We start from the raw sequence: 16,559 nt of genomic DNA on the forward strand, positions 1-16,559 counted from the left end.
TCGGGAAGAGCACTCACCCCAGGGCTTGCTAACTGGCAGACAGATAAGGAGTAAACCTTATGACTGCCAGAAGCTAAAAATACACGGGGCAGGTTTTGTTAGACGCTAAGCTACCCTTGGAAACCCTGGAGAAGGGTGGGGTCCCTCGCCTTGGTACACACTCATTCTCTTTAAGTAAACGTCTCTGCAGCACCACGCGCCAGATGGATGCTGTGAAGAGATGGAAGAAGGGGCAAGATTCCTGGCCCGGAGCAGCGCAGAGTGCCTAAGCAGGCAGTCACATGGGAGGGAGCTAAGTATCCATCCAAACACCTATTAATCACCCACCACTTACCTGGCACTGGTAGCCCTGGGGAGACAGAGACGTGCTAGCAAAGGAGATCGAGGCTCTTTCTGAAAAAGCTCACCGTTTGGAGATCCCTGAGCCAATACTGTTCCATGGAGAGTGGCAGCTGGGGCCTGGGGGGCCGGGAGGAGACCCCTGGCTCTATGGAAGTGACACCTGTTCCTCGGCCTGAGGGTGAAAAGGAGTTAGCCAGGCAACCACGGCATGCATTCAGGAACAGGGAGGTCAAGGAGAGAGGAAGCGGGATGACACGTCACAGGACCCAGACCCAAACTAAGAGTCGTGCAGGTGACGGAAAAGCAGGCAAGTGACATGATCAGTGTCAGGAACAGGCTGGGAGAGGCCCAGGCAAAACAGGGCGAGCCTGGGGTGGGAAGGTCAGGTGACTAGGAGGGGGACCATGTAAGAGCTGGACCAATAGTGGTGGAGGTGGGCATTCAGAGAGGCGGACAAACTCCAGGGGTTCCGTGGAGGAGGTAACACACTCAGCAGGACTTGGACGCTGTACGTAAGAAGGGGAGAAGGAGGAGGCACAATGACTAAGGTGCTCTTGGCATGGGCATCTAGGTGGGTGGTGATACCATTTTTAGAATAAGGGACACGGACGGGGTTGCAGGTTTGCCAGGAGAGGGTAAGTGGTTTTGGATCCTCTCAGGTTGATGAGCTTGTGACTCATCCAGGTGGAGGGTCCCACAGACAGCTGGATGTGGGATGTGGCTCTCTGGGGGGCTGGGGTGTGGAGATTCCCACGTGGGCGTCACCCTGGGCCTGCATGAAGCTGAAGCTGCAGGAGTCCCTGAACTCTGGGGGAGGGCAGGCAAAGCAGCAGGTGGGTGACGGCAATGATGGGGAGGAGCCAGGGCACAGAGCAGTCACCAGGCAGGTGGTGCGGCTGACAGAGGGACAGGAGATGGGGAGTGTGGAGCTACGCTGGGGAGGGGGTCCCGCAAGGAGGGGCTGTTAGCAGCACTACTGTATACATGACAGACTCAGCCTGCCGTGTTACAGAGAGCCCCTGGGGACCTGGTTGTGGGCAGCAGGATGGCTGAAGCCAGACTGCGGTGGTTGGAGTGGTGACACGAGTATGGAGTAGAGAAGATTCTTCTCAAGAATCCTGTCTGGGAAGGGAAGGGGAGAGCCAGGACGGAGGTCAGGTGAAGACAAAATCAAGAGAGGCTTGTACATGTTAGAATGCTGATGGAAAGGAAGAAGAAAGAGAAGAAGGGGTCATCAGAGTGTGGGGTGCAAGGAGAGGAGGGGAGCAGAGCAGTTGAGGGCCTGGGGAAGGGGCAGGAAGAGCTATTGGGGGCCTGACTTGGGGGAACAGAGGGAGTCGAGAGGGGAGGACAGGTTGCAGGGAGATTTCAGGGTAGCCTTGACTAGACTTGGAAACCCCGTGGGCACTGGAGGGTAAGGGAGGGAGGGGGGTGGTCAGAGTTAACCAAGGCTTGAGGCTTGGATGACTGGATACATGATGAGCACCCCGGGAAGGGCACACTGAGGTGCCAGTGGGGAGTGAACCATGAGTCCGGGTGTGTCCACATCATGCCTTCTGGGTCCCCTGCATTTCCAGATGGAGAGGCCCAGTACAGACCTGCCCTCACAGGGCGGGGGGCCAGGGGAATCCTGAGGCCTGGAGATGCAGATTTGAGTCAGCACACCAGCAGGTGGTGGCCAAACCGTGGACTAGGTGAGCTCTCTGCAGCTCCTGCGTTGGAAAAGACAAGGAGGAAGAGCAAGGGGAAGGGAGGTGAGGAAGCAGGTCCGAGCTTGTGGAAGGATCCATCTGAGAGGTGGAGAGGCAGGCAGAGAAGAAACCCTGAAGGGAGGCCAATGGAGAGGAGGATTTCACAGAGCTACCAGCACTGTCAGCTGGGGCACAGAGTTCCAGCTGGATCCTATCATTAAGCGGCTTCTAGCCTCTGGCTGGCACTCAGGAAGCCAAAGACCAGAAGGCTATAGTTTCCGGGAAACCCCACTTGTGTCTTCTGCCCTGAAGACCAGGAGGTGATCTGGAGTGGTCCTGACATTGACCTTCCCTGATGCCCTCCTTGTCTCCTCCCCTCCCCACCTCCTCAGAAGGGAGGGTTGGGACATTCACTCTGCTGGCTAGCTGTGGGGGCCAGGCTCAGCGCTGGGGACCTCTGCCACTTTGGGGAAAATATTCCCTTTGCCTATCTCTGTCCAGATGAGGCTCATTCTGCTCACTGGGGAGCACTATCAAATACACACTTCAGTCTGGAATAAATGCACTTTCCTGAAAACAAATTTCTGAGAGAGGAAAATGTCTCTCCTGCTGCCCTAGGTTCTGGGTTTGGGCCCCTAGGATTTAGCTCCACTTTATCTATGAATTCTTTCCTCATTGTGGTGCTTATTATCATTTCTTTTTTCTTTCTTCTTCTTCTTTTTTTTTTTCTTTCTGGAGCCTCTGGGAGAAAATCCAGAGAGCAGCATAGGAAGAACTATTTTGGTGATTTTCCCATCAAAAAATCCTATCTGCTGACTTTCTGCTCAGCCAGTGGTCAAGCAAAGAGAGAGGTATCTTTGGCAATGACCCCACTCACTGAGTCAAGATGGATGGCCTCTCAGATCACCAGCTGGGAAGGCTGCATTGGCTGGGCTGAGGTCTGAGCACACAGCAGCCTCCATGGATTGGCATCTGAGTATGAGCTGCTGTAAAATAACTCCTTTGTAAATTTGGGGTGGCTTTGACAAGAAGGGTAGGGTAAGAAACGACAGGAAGTTTCTGGGAAGGAAAGGGAGGAAGCAGCCCTTGGCAATTTCGCTTGATGGTTCAGGTTTGCAGCTGGTTCACGTTTGTCCCCACGCAGGATCCACCATGTAGACAGCCAGCCTTGCCCGAGTAATGACACCAGTATAACAAAGCTGTTGAGTACAGGCTCTGGAGACAGATGGCCTGAGTTCAAATCCCAGCTCCTTATAAGCTGTGTGGCCTTGGGCAAGCTGGTCAATTCCTCTGAGCTTCAACTGCTACTTATCTCATAGAGATGATCATCAAAACTACCCCATAGAACTTAGGGTAGATTATAATATAACTCAAGTCAAGTGGTCGATGCATATGAGTTGCTTACTTCTCCCCAGTAACTGTTTTATATAATAGAGGTCACTGATTAACAACTCTAGAAGCGATCATGTGAAAATGATCTTTTAATTAATTTCAAGCAGAACGTTTCTCTGTTTCAACATGACTGCTTGGCACAGGACATTAGGAAGCACTCAAAGAGCTCCAAGCCCAGGCTTGAAATTTCCCCCGGGGCTGGAGCATTAGCTGCATCGCAGTTTTAGGGAAGATGCATCTCGTGTGTAAGAGCCCGGGAGCCCTGCTTTCCCAGCCTAACTCTCCCTGTAGCAAGATTTACGGGCTTTGGAGCCAGTCAGGTAATGTTGCTGTAAAACTTCCCTCATCTGTAAAACTAACATTCGATGACTTGAGTTTTTCCATGAGCTCAGTAAGAGATTACAGTAATATTTCATTGACTGTTTAGATGTAAGTAAAAAATAAATCCCGTTCTTGCCCACCACTGCCCCTCTCGGAAACTGTAAAACACAGAGCGCCGTGATTGTAAACATGCTCTCCCACCAGAGACAGCTGCTTGGAGGGGTGTTTTTGGACCACAGGACAAGATGCAGCTGGAGAGAAAAGCAGGGGTCCCCCATCCCCGCTGACCTGGATCCAGCCAGGGCAAGCACAGCTCACTAAAAGACCGCTCACTTGGAAGGGATTTTCTTTTTCTTTCCATGTCAGACAAACTGAAGAGAAAGACCGGCTTGTTTGGAACAATAATTACCAGGCTTTTTCAGGCACTTTATAAAAATGACTACTTTCACATTCTGTGGCTCATGTAAGATCACCAAAAACGGTTCAGTTTTTGAAAATAACCCTGTTGTGCTTGACGACGCGCCTTAAACATCACGACGAATTAGTGGTTCCAGCAAGTTCCCCACAAAGGAAACCGAGAGAAACTGGTTTGGGGGTCTGTGGGTGGGAGAACTGGTGTTCGCAGCTTGGTCCACTTCATACCTCCCTCTGGCCGTCCTCCCCAGAGTTCCTGGTGATGTCTGTGCATCAGTGGGGACAGATGACATGGCCAAAATAATTTCCAGAGGGCACTCGGCCTAAAAAAGCTGCCGCCATGTAGCGAATTAGCTCTTCAGCACCCTAAGACTTGCTGGGGAGAAAGAAGGATGAGCTTTGGCATGAGATATCCAACTTAAAGGAACACATGAGTCACATGTGGGGGAAAGCTTCCATTCTTTGTACAACACACAGCATTTAGAACAGTACTTCACACAGCAATTCTCTATCCCCCTGACAAATGCAAGAAACAGCCCTGTCTACTAAAATTGAGGGGTTACTGCAGTGCCATTTGGGGAATTTGGATTTGGGTTGTCAAGGGCGTACCATAACCTTGCCCCTGAGAACGTGTGGAACACATGCAGAATCTTAGACACCCCCACCCCCCGTCAGATACTGTATTTTAACAGATCACCAGGTCATTTGTGTGCATGTCAAAGTCTGGGAAACACAGGCCAGTGGCGTTTTAGGTTAAACGGGTAAAGCTCAGATGAGTTTAAACTACGATTCAATTCATGTAAAGCTCTTCAAGAAATACAGACATCGACAAAGAGAAAGACACCCGAAAATTTTTACCAGCGACATGACCATGTTGGAAAGTGGTCAGCTGCTGCACTGAGGCCCAGCTGACTTTCTGAATGTCAGTCAAGATACCCTGGTGACTGGCAGGTGGTTTGTCTTTTGTTTTGCTAAGTCCAGTTGTTAGATATTCAGTGTCTTCACAATGAACAGGGAAAGGAAACTGTGTCTGGTCGGGGTCACCTTCAATTCTTCTTGCTTTTCAAAGCCTGCAAAGGGGGCCTGGGTGGTCCACAGGCTGGTAACAGCAAGCACTTAAACCTGCAGCGTCAGTCTCTACATCTGAAGGGGACAGAACCAACTGTCACAGCCCTAAAATGGCATGAGGTCCCCAGTGTTTACTTTCCTAAATGACTGGCTGTTGTCACAACTTCTCCAAACACTGGCTTTCTTAATCAGGGCTTGCCAAACGCTACTGCTTGTTGGTTAGAACCCAACTTCATTTTCCAGGGAAATGGATTTTTCACACGAGAGTTGCATTGATTTGGCTCAGATAAAATCTCCTAGAAGAATCTGCAGGCACTTTTGAGGTTGCCTGACCTCAAATACTTTCGAGGAGTGATACCCACAGTAGGGAACTTGAGACACAAAGCTTACCCATGCCTTTTCTCTACTCCCCTCAAGTTTTCCTGCTTGGAGGGCAAAGGCCTCAAAAAAATAGACATCACCCAAAGGCAATGCATTCCAAACTCCAGCAAGCCCCAATGGCTGCTCTGTCCCACTCCTCTCCTTCGTCCGACTCCCCTTGGCTTCTATATTCCTGCCAAGGGCACTGCCCAGGGTTGGAAACCCCACAGCAAGTTTTGCCTCTTCCCTCTTCTTGCCCCCCACGTGCAAACGGTCACCAAGACCCTCCAAGCATTCTTTCCACACCTCTCCAGATGTTTCTGCTCCCCCAGGTAGCACTCAAATACCCCACTGCCTCACTTCTCACCAGCGGCAGTCCCCAGCCAGTCTCCTTGACACCCTACCCTCACTGCCGCCATCCACCTTTCCCTACACTGCCGGCCTTATCTTCCCCAAATACCGCTTCTCGGGAAACACTGATCTCCTAGGACACGCCCAATGGCTTCTATTGTTTATGAGAGAAAATCCAGACTTCCCTGTCTGTTTTCTTTCATTTTAATGGACATTTTTTTTTTCTGGTTAAAAAAAGAATGCATGCAGATTATACAGAGCTTGGAAAACACCGAAAAGGCTAGATCATAGAATAAAACTGATCCCATCCATAATCCCTACACCCAAAGTTACTTTCCACGCATTGCCGTTCTTTTGCTGTGCCTGGCCGCTAAGGCTCCTACAGAGTGCCTCTTTTTGATGGATCTAGCCTGCTCTCCCACGTATCCTGACATCAGCCTTGGCTCCTGCGGGGCAAGGCACACAGCACACAGCCCACACCCCACACAGCCCCACTTCTGCTTCCCCTATGCAGAGCACTGGGCTCCTCCTGGTCTCCACTCAAGTAAGAACACCTTTGATCCTGAGAAGCTGTGTGCCCTCAGGCAGATTCCGTAACCTTTCTGGGCTGCTGTGTTATCTTCTCGTCTTCATTCCTTGGCCTTCCCACTTGAGGGAGGCTCTCCTTTCCCAAGTTAGCCCTTAGGCCTGCCATGACACTTAGCCCAAGTGTTTACACATGCTCTTCCTTTAGAACAGAATAGCTCCGCATGGAGCCCAGTTAACAGCTACAGCCTCAGTAATTGACTGCTGTCTGTGTTTTGGAAGGCCCAGCCTAAATCCCTTCTAGTGCAACCCCCACCCATTGCAACGGATGGGTCTGGAGTAAGTGGAGACAGACACCACTTTAGCTGGTGGTTCCTCCACACAGCTAGAATTCTGATTTAAGTGGCCCTCAGAGTTGGGCAGAAACCAAGGGGCTTAAAAAAATGTTTGTCCTGCCTCCCCTCCCCACCTTCCCTCCCAACGTCACATCCTGATTTTGACTGCCCCCCACCCCCACCGCGTGCTAAAATGCAGCGAAAGCCTCCACTTCCTCAGCCGCAAGCTGTGTGACCATCAGAAGAAGGGGGAAGAGGTTCCAGCCATCGAGAGATGTGGCTCTACAGCAGCCATCCTGAGAGCCATGTTGAAAGTGCCTAAGAAATGCTCTGATCCTGCCCCCACCCTGCCTCTCCCAAAAGGCCTCAGGACATTTGAATCCATGGTACAGAAGGTGATTTGTGCAGGCCAGACAGCTTGAGAGATAACAGACACATCTTGCCTGCTGGTTGGCACACTTTGGAACATGCCCGTTCTCTAGATCAGCACCTTTACCCTGAAATGGAGGCAAAATTACTCCCCATTTCAGCGTTCTGTGATACACACGCTGACTTCTCTGGACCCGCCCCGCCCCTCACGCAGCGGTCAGGCTGGGCCCAGAGCCCACCTGTCAGCACCAGCCGCCTCTCCGAGCCGGCTCCCTCCCACTCCCAGCCTTCCCCAGCATTTCCTCCTCAGCCTTCCACCCATGGGGCTCCTGACCTTTCACCAAGTCTTGAGGGCCTAAATGCTGTGATGAGAGGAGCCACGGAAAGGGGCTTGGACTGCTGCTTCCCACGACAGCAAAAGCAGGGTTTAGCCTGGGGATCCCCTAGATGAGGCTGTTTCTAGAAAGGCAGTGAGCTTCAGAGCAATGGGGAAGCCGAGAAAGGCACATAGGTGCATGCATGTGCACAGGCTATACTTGTACATATGCGCACACACGGACTATTTACCCGTTTGCACACCACTCCTAGCTGACCAACGGCAGGTGCTGTCTTAAGTACTTTCTGTGCATTAAGTCATTTCATCCTTAACATAATCCTATGGGGTGGGAATCGTTATTTTTTCTGTTTTACAGATGTTAGAAAGGCAAGGCTGGGAGAGGTGAAGGAGCTTGCCAGAGAAGTGATGAAGCTGTAAGCGGAAGAGTCAGCATTTGAGCACAGATGGCCCACCAGGTCCTAGCAGCCGCGCTGCCTACACCACTGTTGAATGCCCCTCGGCAGGCAGTGTAGTTGGACACTTTTCAAAAGCTCTAGAACTTTCTCTCGCTTGCACAGATGTTCACTGAGCAAACCCCTGCAAGTCTCCAGCAAACTTTCTGGTGAATGAGGCAGCTTCGGTGAGGAAAGTGGTGACACAGAGCCATTCCCTCCCACCCCAGAGAGGCAGAGGACTGAGCTGTGGAACCATCGTTTATCTTCACCATGAAATCTGTGTTCCTTTGAGTGACTCAACTAGAATTATTTAGCACCCCTCAACAACCTTACCGTTAGGCCACTCCCAGCCTACAGAAAGAACCATCTGTATTTACTGCTTGGTGAATCTAGATGAGCCCGTGCCTCCCAGATACAGGGGAAGGGGTTACCCACCTGCTCCCATAGCAGTGACTTGCTGCTCCTCCAGATTAGCCACTTGCAGGGTCCTCTGATGAAGTCTCCAGAATTTACGTTGAACAAATAAAAATGCTACTCAGCTGGCATGGGCAAGATGAGAATTGCTTTCTTGAATTTGGGGGAAGCACATCCCCGTCTTTTCCCCATGGCTTACGCAGACAACTGAGGGAGTTTGCAGCACTGACATTGGGCTCCCCATGGCCTGGGACCTCCCAAAGGGAACATTCCCACCTGCACCCAATTTACCATCAGGTAGCCTCTAGGCTCCCAGAGCTAACTTATGGTCTCAGCACATGTGGACTCTTAAACATACTGCAGAAGGGCGCCTGGGTGGCGCAGTCGGTTAAGCGTCCGACTTCAGCCAGGTCACGATCTCGCGGTCCGGGAGTTCGAGCCCCGCGTCAGGCTCTGGGCTGATGGCTCAGAGCCTGGAGCCTGTTTCTGATTCTGTGTCTCCCTCTCTCTCTGCCCCTCCCCCGTTCATGCTCTGTCTCTCTCTGTCCCGAAAAAATAAATAAACGTTAAAAAAAAAAATAAAAATAAAAACCATACTGCAGCAAGCACTGGCAAGGCCTCGTCATTCCTCTTTAATTATCTAGACCCCTCTTTGCAGCCTCCCATACGCCAGCAATGACCTCCGTCTGACTCTTTGGCTGGCAAGACAGATCATTTTCTTTCCTAATACATTTCACACTGCAGATGGACTATGTATTCTGAGCCCTCATTTCTCTTAAAGCACCGTAAAAGTGTGTAACATAAGAAGTGAAAGATAATTCTTTGGGGTGCCTGGCACAACCCCACATACGACAACACTTCGGCAAGTCTCATTTAAACAAAAACCCAAACTTTTCTTTTATTCCTCTTTAAATTACTGATCAAACATCAATTATCTGTCCTTGAGAATTCTTCAAATTAACGGCACAGTCACTTAGATTAACATTTAATACAACAGAATCCCAGGACAACAAAAGAATTAAAATGACCCCCAGAGTCTGTAGAAAAGATGTGTCCGGATTAATTAGCACGTTTCTGAAGTCACAGTTGAACTGTAGTTTGAGTAAGTCCTATTTTTCTATGTCATTAAAAAAAAAATGCTACTGCCAATGCATGGGTCAACCGTCTCGCTCCACAAAGTGGCTCTGGACTGATTGTACAAACACTCACAGAAATCATGCTACGAGCTCAGCAACGGGCTGCCTGTGGCAGTTGCGAAATGACTCAGTCATTCCCCGTCCATGAGGCACTCAGTCTGGTGGGGGAGCCAGGTGTATATACAATGAAATAAGTGCTTAATACATGGCTCCATAGAAAGGAGCTCCAAAGGAAAGTACCCAACCACACGGGGCGAGAGGGGGATGGTGGCTGGCTAGTCGGTCGAGGGTGAGAGGAGTGGAGGGGGTTTGGGATTCTTCCCAGAAGAGGTGATTCATCATCTGGTTGGGAGGGAAGCCAAGTCAGCAAGGTAGACTGCAACTCATCAAACCCCAAACCAGAGACAGAGTTAGTACCAGAGACAGACATACTGCTAGTCTGGGTTTCTGGTTCTCGTTAGCACCTTACAGTTTCTGAGACCTACAAGAGCCTGGAAGAGTTGCTTTTCTGTGCATCCACTCTTAATGGCCAAGGAAAATGCCTTCTTGATCATTCGATTTAAGACCATCCTTCTCCACCCTTCCATTGTATAGAAATCTAAATATCCTAACATTTGAATTTGGGTCCTTTTCAAAAAGCCCATCTTCCATATAGCACTTTGCAAACTTTAGAACCAATAAGCACTCTGGAACAGGCCCCTAGGCCTTGTGGACTATTTCATTTTCAGGGCACTGTCAGCAGCTAACGGCACATGGCACTGGTGCGTGCAGACACAGGTCAGCCTCCACTGAAACATTTCAGTTACTTACAGTTTAAAGGAGGCAGGCGGGGGAGGTAACAAGTGTGTCCCTGTGTGTGTGTGTGTGTGTGTGTGTGTGCGCGCGCGCGCGTGCACGCGCGCACACGCACGTGCACAAACAGCAGGCGCTATCTGCATGTCCAAATCCAATGAGCACAAATCCTAGCGTGCCCTGGAGACCTATGTGGCAGAGTCCTGCCAAGTTGGGGAGGAGCATGAAGCTCGAGGCAGAGCTTAGAAAGGCTTGGCTTGGTGATTAAAGTCCAACACACTATGCAACTTCAAAACATGTTTATTTAGATGTAAAGTTCATCCAAGACCCCATAAATAAGATCTTGGCCTGTTTTCGGAGCGTATTGTGACTGTCGTGGCCTCTTTTTAACTTCGGTTCCTGTAACTTACACTGGGGACCTGAGTTGATCACTCCAAACCAGCAAATTAATAAATAAAGCAGCAGAAAGGAACACTGCAGGGTCATGAGGCCCAGGCTTTCATGCCTCTTCTTTCTTCATAACTGTTTCCAGATGTGGGGATTGGCACAGTGCCAGCTCAGTGACAATAACTAATGAAAGTCCTTCCTCCCCAGCTAGCAGCAGGCGGCTACCGGTCCCGGCAGGATGGCCTGTTTGTGTTTTCATTTCAGAGGACTCACTTGGCTGGAAGCATGGCCCTTGTTGAGTGTGTGGCTGGTACAGGCCTTGGAGTTAACTGCAGCCAAACACAAGCACCACAGTGCAAGGTGTCTCCTGGAAAAGGCAGTTGTGCAAAACGGCCTATTTGCAAGAGGAGTCCTAAGCGATGGAGGAATATAGGGGCTGGATTTGGGCTCAAACATCCCGCCAGTAAGGAAATGGTACCTGTGGAGTCGGTAGCCTCGGACCCCATCCCTCCCATTGACAAAATGCTCCTCTAGAGCTGCAGAGAGGACAGTCAAGAAATGGTTTGTTCCTGACTTCACAGGGCTTACAACCCGAAGTGGGGCACACAGCCATGAAAGAAAACCCAAAGGAGTGACCAGGGCCAGGTGAGATTGGTCAGGAAAGACATCCTGGAAAACACACATGTTAAAGGTCTTGTAAAAGAAAGTTGGGACTACTTTTAGGAGCAAAAAGAAGTGCTCTTAGAAAACGGCAGGCTCACTACTAGGCATTTATATCCAAAGGATACGAGAGTGGTGATTCATAGGGGCATGTGTATACCAATGTTTAAAGCAGCACTATTAACACTAGCCAAATTATGGAAAGAGCCCAAATATCCAGTGACTGATGAATGGATAAAGATGTGGTGTATATGTGTGTGTGTGCATATATATGTGTGTGTGTGTGTGTGTGTGTGTGTGTGTGTGTGTATAATGGAATACTACTCAGAAATGAAAAAGAATGGAATTTTGCCATTTGCAACAATGTAATATGCTAAGTGAAATAAGTCATTCAGAGAAAGACAGATATCTTATGTTCTTACTCGTATGTGGAATTTGAGAAACTTAACAGAAGACCATGGGGGAAGGGAAGAAAAAAAATAGTTACAAACTGAGAGGGAGTCAAACCATGGGAGACTCTTAAGTACAGAGAACAAACTGAGGGTTGATGGGGGGGGGGGTGTAGGGAAAATGGGTGATGGGCATCGAGGAGGCCACTTGTTGGGATGAGCACTGGGTGTTGCATGTAAGTGAAAAATCACGGGGAATCTAGTCCCAAAGCCCATAACACACTGTATACTCCATATGTTAGCTAACTTGACACTTAATTTTATTAAAAGAAAGAAAGAAAGAAAGAAAGAAAGAAAGAAAGAAAGAAAGAAAGAAAGAAAATGGCAGGCTCTAGTATGGTTCAAGTGGCCAAGTCTCCATGTGCAGGGAACTTCACCCTAGACCTCAGGCTTTGGTCAATGTACTGGTCAGGCCAACAGAGCCAAGTGTTCTCACATTCTGCTTTACTCTTTTTCTGATCTTTGGGAAAGTCTCCTTCTACTGATTTTTCTTTGTCAGCCAACCTGCTCATCACAACCACAGGGAAAATAAACTGAATTTTTTAAACTGGAAACACATAAATTAGTTTGACATAAATGTAGCCTTCGCTAGCAGATGGATAGGGAGTGTGTTTGCCTGTGTGGTGATATCACTGACCACTCTGGAGCCAACCGTAAGAATGAATTTCATTGTTTCTAGTGGATTTCCAGGAAAATCTTGCAACTGGGAAGGCTCTGAAAAATCACAGAAAATCTTTGCTTTCATGCCTCAAAAGACATATCTGATCTCGGTTGGTGGATTTGCAGTGTCCAGATCTTGTTTCTTGTTTCATTTGCAGGAGTTAATTTTGCAGACTGGAACAGAAAGCCCTAGAAAGTATGGGGGAGAGAGAGTGTCCAGGGCCACTCCGGGGAAGCAACAAAGGCTAGTCTGTCTGCTGGTGACAGGATTTGACCTTCAGTCACAGAGAGAGAGTATAAACAGACAATCCTGCTCTCCCTGCCCTGCTGCTGACTCTGTGCTCTTCTCTGATCTTGGGATCGAAAGGCAGACTGGGACAAGCCACACATTTCATCCACCCTATAGACCCAAAGCCCCAGCTCTGAGGCCACGGGGTCTGTATGCCCCTTGCAGGTGAAGTTCTCCCACATAATCCTGATTTTGATGTGTGAACAGATATTTCAGAGCATGGCTTCCTGGGGATGTGTGTCCTAGGGACCAGCAGATGGGGTGCTGTTAACCCATTTCATGGCTAGAATGGGTTCTATGCAGTGCTCCAGGAGGTAAGAAATGAGCAAATATAGGGTGAATACAAAAGATGTAGAAAACTCCTTGTGTTTTGACCATCTGGGAGGGGCAACAGAAGGCAAGAAATCAAGCTTAGGACTAGGAAGTCTTCATCCATGGTCAAGTTTACTAAGTCCTATTCTCAAAGCTCAGTGGATCTTTTCTTACCTCCAGGCCTATGAACACACTGCTCCTGCTGTCTGACTTCTACTTGTCCATTTGATTTTAGTTTAGACAACACTTCCTTCCAGGAAGCCTTCCCTTCCTTGATGCCCCTTACGTGGGCTTGCGCTGGCCCCTCTTTTTCTACTATTTTGGCATCTGTCAGTGTTGCAATGACAATTGCAACAATTGGTGAAGGCAAGGAAGTGCCTGCCTCATTCCCTCTCCCCGATTCCCAGCATTCATTCATTCACTGATTCATTGATCTGCTCACGAAGACCTAGTGTGAGCCAGTCAAATGATCAACAAAAAGAGAGGTCATTGTGAGGATTTATCACTCAGAGGGGGCATGCTGGAGGAAGTGCACTGTGATGTCTTCTTTGAGGAAATTTGGACAAGGAAGACAAGAGGATGCATAGCTGCCTCACACTACCACCCCCCACAGGGCATTTTATGCCATGGGAATGAAATCTGGGGATCATTAATCAGGTGGACGGGCGCTTACATTCAGGGAGCTCCTACCACACGCCAAGATGGCTTTCCAGATGCCAACCATGTTAATAATATCTGCCATTCATCCAGAACTGGCTATGGGCCAGGCTACTTCTTGGGCTCTCACATTTGCTCTTTCAGCAACCCTGCTGAGCAGAGATGCTTGTTCCATTTTTTGCAGACGAGGGGCTGACCCTCAGAAAAGTGGGACTGGGCCAAGACTGCATAGTTAGTGAGCCAAATTTTAAAGGCGATAGTTAAAGATCTTTACCATATGTTTAAATAACTGTCAAAGATGCCCGAGTACTGTACTTTGAACATGGACATCACATTGTATTTTTGTCAAAATGTTGGAACTATAGATTGAGTTCGTGAAATTTATAGAAAATGTCAACCCTTACCAGTCATGTGACTGTGGACAAGTTACTTAACCTCTTGTACATCAATATTCTGTATCAACTGGGAATAATAGTAGTAAGGCCTTTGAGAGGATTAAATCACTGCATTTGTGTAAAGTGTTTGGAATAAGGACTGGTCCATACGGCTAAATAAATGTATGATCTAATTGCAAAGTCAGTCCTCATTGTCAACATTAAGCAAAGTTGACTTACTTCTGGTCAGAAAAGAATGATTTCATCTTTTAAATTCAAATAAACATATTGCTGCGGGCCCTCCTGAGAATCCCTTACAAGATATGATTCTAGCAGTGACAGAGAAGGCTCTGTGCTCACGAAGCCAAGGGCAACACCGTCAACTATTTCTTGCTTTGATCGCGAGAGCCTGCATTTTCTCGTTGCCCTCTGGTACGAATCGTGGGGACTTTTGCATCCGGCCACAGTGCCCCGTCCGTGGTAAGGCCTATGAGAGGGAAATCTTCCCTCTGCCAAGGGTGAGGGAAGAGACTGGGAGGGAAGGCGAGGAGGAGTAGGCTGGTCAGCATGGAGGAGGGTGCCCTCCGGCGGATCTGTTGTGGGAGAGCCCAGCTGTGGAAGCTGAGGAAATGGATCCAGCAAAAGTTGCCCATGCTCGCTCAACCCCTGAAAGGTCTTCCTCTAGCCCTAGGAGTATGTGTGCTTCAGTTTAGAGTTCCCATTTGTCCCTGAAGGACAGCGACTGCTAGTGAAAGAGGCTGCCCTCCCTCAGCAAGCGCCAGCATCCCAGGGCATACCAGATGGAAGAGGTCAAATGTTTTCCGTTTTTCCTCCCCAGCAAGGTTCAACTGCAGGCAGGTGCTCTGCGTGGCCGAGTCCTAAGGACCCTCTTGCTACTCCAAGAGTGGCCCGTGGACCAGGATCACTGGCATCACTGCAAGCTTCGAAAACAAGTCCCACCCCACTGAATCATAATGCTAACGATTCGTTCTTCACCTTGACAGCATCTTAGAATCAGTGACTATGGGCAGCTTTTCACAAATCCTAATGCCCGTGGCCTCACCTCAGACCATTTAAGCCCGAACTCAGGTTCTGTGCTCCCAGCCTCAGTTTTTAAGCTCCCAGGGCCCGGTGACAGTCACTATCACAGACACGCCTGCAACAGCACTGCCAGACTCGGCTCCTCTCCCCTGGGTCACTGCGGCGACCCCCAGCCCTTTCCCTCCCACACCAGACCCTCCACAACCTGGCCCTGATTACCCTTCTCAGCCTCTTCTCCAAACTCTCCTCCTTCCCCAGGCATGCTTCCAACTTCCCCATGTGCCCTCTTTTCATCTGTCTTCTACTCTGTTTCTTGTCCAAATCCTGACCATCTTTTGAAGTGCATCCTAAATATGCCTTCTCCACCTGATGCCCCCTGCCTGGTGGTGATCTCCCTGCAATATTCTATCAGACTTTCACATGGCCCTTCATACTTTCTGCTTTGGATTCACATTGGATGCCCTCTCTCCCCATCCCACCTGGCCCCCTCAGGCTCAGAGCTGCCATGAGGGCAGAGTAAGGTCGGCTCATCCTTGTTCATCCTGGCTTTTGGCTTGGCACTCAGAGCTACTCGTGAAGAGCTGCACCCCTAGGCGGCGGGCAGGCCCAGGACAACTCCACAGCCTGGAAATTTCAGGCAGGGCTGACAGCCCTTCAGCACTGCAGACCATCTCCACCCCCACTGGGGACTATTTGGCATGGCAATTTGTTTCATTAAATTAAAGCTCTTTTAAAATTACTACTCTAAGGGGAGTGGGCAAAACCCACATTAGGCAAGTTGTTTTGGTCTCTGCAATGTAAAAGCTGTCTGGAAAAAAAAAGTTTTCTATCATTTGTAATAATGTTAATACAGAACTTCAAATGCGGGCCCCCTCCCTCCTAAATAATAGCCTTCCTCTTTGGTGGGATAAGATAGGTTCGCTACCACAGCCAGCAGAGATCTGACCACCAGCTTCAAAGGAAGCACTCTCCAATCTCTCCTTCCAGCTCTCTCTGGCAGCCTGAGCCTGGCCTTGGTTCAAACCCATAATAAATGTTTCTTTAATGCAGAGACTTGCATTAGCATTTAGGCTTGGACTCCTCCTCTGTTTTCCCTTCACGCTATGAAAAGCATTCAGAGATTTGCTCAGGCAGTGAACCAGATATTTAATGTCTAGAAACAGGATGCCGGGAGGAGGGCTCCACCCACCATCACTGCTCCACGTGCCTCTAAGCAGGGCAGACCTGTGTCTTCCTCCCCAGGGACCCGGGGCCCCAGCTGGTGCTCCTTTAGTGTTGGGAGGTCTTCTTCACCTTCACCTCCTGCCCTTACCAGGCACCCACCCACACCTTTTTTTAAATGGAGGGATAATTTACATATAACCTTGTATTAGTTTTATTTCTCCAACATAATGATTTGATGCATCTCGCAAAAATGATCACCCTAGTAAGTCTAGTCAACATCCATCA

Source organism: Puma concolor, chromosome A1 (genome assembly GCF_028749965.1).
Source record: "Puma concolor isolate L17-30 chromosome A1, mPumCon1.1.hap2, whole genome shotgun sequence".
Taxonomy (NCBI): Eukaryota; Metazoa; Chordata; class Mammalia; order Carnivora; family Felidae; genus Puma; species Puma concolor.